The sequence below is a fragment of the Petaurus breviceps genome, unplaced genomic scaffold (genome assembly GCF_028583685.1).
Source record: "Petaurus breviceps papuanus isolate PSGF00001 unplaced genomic scaffold, PetGlider_PUasm1.0 551, whole genome shotgun sequence".
In the NCBI taxonomy this organism is placed as follows: Eukaryota; Metazoa; Chordata; class Mammalia; order Diprotodontia; family Petauridae; genus Petaurus; species Petaurus breviceps.
The window spans coordinates 32687642-32692763 of record NW_027186372.1 but is presented as its reverse complement, the minus strand read 5'-3'; positions in this window follow the sequence as shown (position 1 = coordinate 32692763).

Genomic DNA, 5122 nt, shown 5'->3' with positions numbered 1-5122 from the left:
TCTGAGATTACCTCCCATTCAGTGCTGCCTCAGTCAAACTGAGACCTGGGAAAGACCTTAGCTTAAAAAGGCCAAGGTCTCCCACTGCATCCAGGGCCATCTCCAATTGTCCTAATCTATAACTTGCTACTGGACTCAGATGACTTTGGAGGAGAGAGTGAGGCTGATGACTACACGGCTCTGCCTAACTTAAACCCAACTACAGGAAGAGATGTTTTTACAAATTATGTTTCTCAGGAGACCATATCTTTGCAGATTTGTAATTGAGTAAAATGAATACAAGATTCCAGTCTGCTTATTACTTGTAATGGACAACCCAAAGACCTGATTGATCAGTATATATCTTAGACAAATACCTTCATGTGAACAAAGAACTGGACCCAGATTTGGATAGGAGGAGACCAGGCTTAATTGACTTTGGGTTATTTGTGTAGTGGTTCTGATGACTCCAAGCTTCTTTCCAATGTAAGGGTCCATCTTTTTAATATAAACATTTTGTTTTTGTTGTTAATGCCATATGACTACAAACCATAGAGTGCCATAGTCTCAAAAGCATTAAATTTGTGAGAATCGGATTTGATATCTGGTATTTTAGGACCTAGAAAAGTCTTGAACCCTGACAAGCACATCTATGAAACTGTCAAAATGCCCCAGAAGCAACAATCATGAAGAAAAACAAAGAGAAAAGTCTATGATCTCTTCTGTCCAGTCTTTACTACACAAGAAGTCTTCCAGAAACAAAGGGAGGCTGTGAGAGGAGATAAGCCAGAGTTGATAGAAGGCAAACATAGGCAGCCAAGACTCACAGCAGGAAATGGGGCCAGACTGGTGCCCAAAGCAGGGCCTAGGCAGCCCATTCCTGAGTCATAACTCTGTTGGAACTAGAGGGCAAAGTGAAAATAGAAATAATCCATCAATCCTCCTGAAAGAAGCCCCAAAATGAAAATTCCCCAAAACGTCACAGTCAAAATATGGAGCTTCAATGACTAGAAAGGGTATCCATTAATTAGTATATGGTTAAACAAATTATAATATATGTGAATATAATATTATTGCGTCCTAGGAAATGGCAAAGGAAAAAACCAGGGAGGACTTTTAGGAAGTGATACAGAGTGAAATGACCATAACCAGAACAATTTAAAATAACAACAAAATTATAAAGAAAAACAACTTTGAGAGATTTACAAACTTTGATTAATGGCACCTCTCTTTTGATAGAAAGGTGGCGGTATCAAAGTGCAGAAAGAGAATACACTTTTTAATATGGCCAATGTTGGAATTTGTTTTGACTAGATAGATAGATAGACAGACAAACAGACAGGTAGATTTATTGTATAGGTTTTTTCTTTCTTTTTAATTTTTCTGGGGGGGTGAGAATGGGGGGGTGGATTAGCAATGAAGCTGTAAAAAATAAAGAAGAGAGTCACTGAGGCATTTTTAATGAGAAAGGCAAGAAGGAAACATAGAAAAACAGAATAGTTTTGAAAGTTGTGTTAAATTTATTACATATAAAATTTACTTTTTTGTTTTGTTGAGTTTATTATATACAACATATTTGTTGTTTATTATATACAATATATTAATCAAAAATTGTATAGGAGAAGCAGAGTGAAGGGTGTCATTAGACATATATATATGTATATATAACTGAAAAAACATGAATTGGTCATGTAGTAAGAATGAAGGATAACCGATGGGTAGGCCATGTATTTTCTATGTAACATCAAGAGATCTAGAGAACAGTCACCAGGATGTTGGGTGGACCCCTGTGGAGGGTCAGATATATGTTCTATTGCCATTCCCAGGGAAATGATACTGTCTTAGGATAACCCTTCTTCCTTTACTCTAAGCCTTTAAAGTGGTATTTTGTACAAATTCTTTTTTTTTTTTAACTCAACAAATGATAAACACAGTGAGATCACAGTGGAAACTGCCCTGTGGAGGATTTACAAGAGAACAAGTTACACAAAGGACAATAGTAAGGGAAGGTATGGATGGTTTTATCTGCATAGAAGCATAAACAGATAAAGCATTTACTAAGCACTTACTACGTATAAAGCATGGAGCTAAGTGCTAGGGATACAGTGGAAAACTAAGGGAATCTCTGCATTCAAGGAGCTCCCATCCTAGTGGAGGAGACAACATAGAGGAAAGGTTTTGGCTGCAAACAAGATAGGAGGTCCCAAGGTCTTTGGGGTCCCAAGGTCTTTGGGGGTATAGAGGCAAAGCAGACAGTAATATCTCTTCTTTAACGACATTTTCCACTGACAAAATAAAACCAGCTTCTAATGTTGGACGATCTGACCGTGCCAACGACTTGGGTGACAAGAACTTTCTTTTCAGGGCCATCAGTGGCTGTGGCTGTAGCATCTGTGGGAGCAGTTTCCTGGCTACATCTCCACAGGTTCACTTCCCAGGATGATAACCATGGGCCCTGAGCTAGAAATAAGGCTGCTTCAAAGGCTCTTAGGTTCAGGGTCCTGGGTTGTCCCCATCAGGGTCTGAGGGCAAATGGTGGTGTTTTATCCTGCTTCCTGCCTCTCCCTCAGGGTGCCTCAATGCTTTGGCTATGCTGGTCCCCCTGACCTGTGAGTGCCATTTGCTTGGCCGGCCTGTTCTCTGCAGGAGTTGCTACCTTGGATGACAGTTATGAAGCAGGACAGGTGGTTTGGGAGGTGCTGCTGTTCCCAGGGCTTCAGAGCTCATTTGCCTGTTGGTGGGAGTTGGTCAGCAATTGTTGATGGTGGCAATGAGCAAGGTGGGCTCCTCCACAATGATTTCTCCCTTCAGCGATGGCCACGGAGGCTGGGCTAGAACCATGTCCGGTGACTTGGGGAGCATTGCTATTCCCAAGACTTTGGGCTCCCGGTTTTGGAAAATCTTCTTCAGGGTCTGAGGGGAGAATGGTGGTCAAGATGGTGGTGGTGCAGCTTTCCTGGTATGTGCAGCTTCTTTTCTCTCCCTGAGGGTACCCTGCTGCTTCAGTCAGGACAGTTTGCCTGCCCCGTGAGTAGCAATTGGTGGGGATGACTGGCTCCTTCTCCACAAGTGTTGGCTTCCCTGGGTGGTGGCCATGAGGGTGGGGCCGGAAGCAGGACTGGTGGTCTGAAGGGCGCTGCCATTCCCAGGTCTCCCATGCTCATCATATATGGAAGATGTATCCATATCATCGACACCACCACCAATCCATTGAAGTATCAAAATATTGATTCTCTCCTACTTATCCTTTCTCAATGTCACTGCAGTAGCATGCTAACTGATCTCCCTACCCTTATTTTCTCCTTCCATATAATCTATCCTTTATACACTCTCCTGTATTTTCTAACTGCCTTATATCATTGTTTTCCCAAGTAGACTATAAGCCCTATGAGGGCAGGGATATAGTCATCTGTACACCCTCCATGCCTTGCACATCTTATGTGCTTTTATTGAGTTGTTAAGGAAAAAAGAAGGTCATCTAACATAACATCTTAATGGGCCTTGCTGTGAGGAAATACTTGTCAGTTAGGCTAGAGATGTCGAGAGGACACTCATGAATTCTTATATTCCTTTACCTCCACTCTAATCAAATCCTCCTTTTAATTTGTTTCTCCATCACATCTCGACTAGGTATGTCAAAGCCCTTTCCAGGAAATACGGAATAATGATACAGGTCTTCACAAGTATGCTCTGGACTCTGTATTCTGAAGGCTGTATTTCTACCCTGACAGTTCCTTCTTGCTCTGATAGTCCCTTCCAGCTCTGAAATTCTGAAATGTTCTCCATTCCCAAATCCCTCCTAGTCGTGACATGCAATGTATGAGGAGCAAAGGAGATCATGTTTGAAAAGCACCGTGCCTGGCACCTAACGGGTGGGGGATAAATATTAGCTGTTATAAGGCTGACGATCACTGTTCTTTAAACCAACGTTCAGCCTCTTGACCCATCCCAACCCTCCACCTCCAAGTTCCTTGGGTGCAGTTCTCATCTGCTATTCTCAGCAAGCCCACTAAGGGGAGCTCTGAGGCCCTCTGTCCATTTCTCCCTGAGGATGCTGAGGCCCGGACACAGCAGTGGATATAAGCCCTAGTTTCTTTGGCTTAGGTGCCTCTCCGCAGCCTGGAGCAATAGCTCAGCTGGAAAGAATGTCCGGTTCTGGCCCGAGTTTCTGGCTGACAGAGAACAACTGGGAAACAGGTTGCAATGCTGCCTGGTCCCCTTCCCCCACCTCGCGTCCTCTCTTCGCCCACTCCGAGGGAAACGGGGGACGTCTCCAATCTGGGCACCTCCAGGCTGCGGTTTAACCCTTGCAAGCCTCGACTGCCTCCCGCTCTCAGTACGATTCTGGATCTGTACCGGAACCCCTTCGGACTTTAGTTTTAGCAATTAAGCAGTCCCGCAGGTTGAGCAGCTGCCCTGTGTGCGCCCATTAGTATAAGCATTATGATGGAATAAAAAAGAATATCGTATGTGAATCATACTGAATCCCCCCTACCTTTTCCTCCACTTTCCCCCCCACCTCCCCTGGTCTAGATTCCACCCAAACTTCTCCTTTGGGTAGCTCATAGCCCAGTTGGGTAGATAAAATTCATATTTAAACTCTTAAACATATCCTTTATTTTGGTATATGGGTGGCCCCCCTCGACCAGCACTGATTCCAACTCATGTTGTTTCATCCTGTTTGCCTCTTGTCCCTCTCTTTCCACCAATCCTCAAAAGATCCAACCAACCTCCTTGCCTGGTTCCTTTCATCTCAGTGAAGCATCTGGTCAGTCTGTTATCTCTTTGTCTCATCTCATAACTAGTCCACCCCTCTGTCAGTCACTTGTGCCCCCGGGAACCTCATCACCCTGCAAGATCAAGTCAGCCTCGGTACTCACACCGCTTCAGTACCCTCTGCCCTTGGGAGCCCTCTGAGTGAAGGATGGGCAGGAGAGTTCCTGCGAGAAGGAAAGGACCCAGGATAGCCGTCTCTTCATTGCCCATTCCCTGCACTGTTTTGGACTTCATCGTGCCCTTTTGGGTACCTTCCCTTCCTCCCACTTTTGCAGCTTCCTTTAGTGTGTTATTTTCCCCCATTAGAGTGTAAGCTCCTTAAAGGCAGGGACTCTCTCTCTCTCTCTCTCTCTCTCTCTCTCTCTCT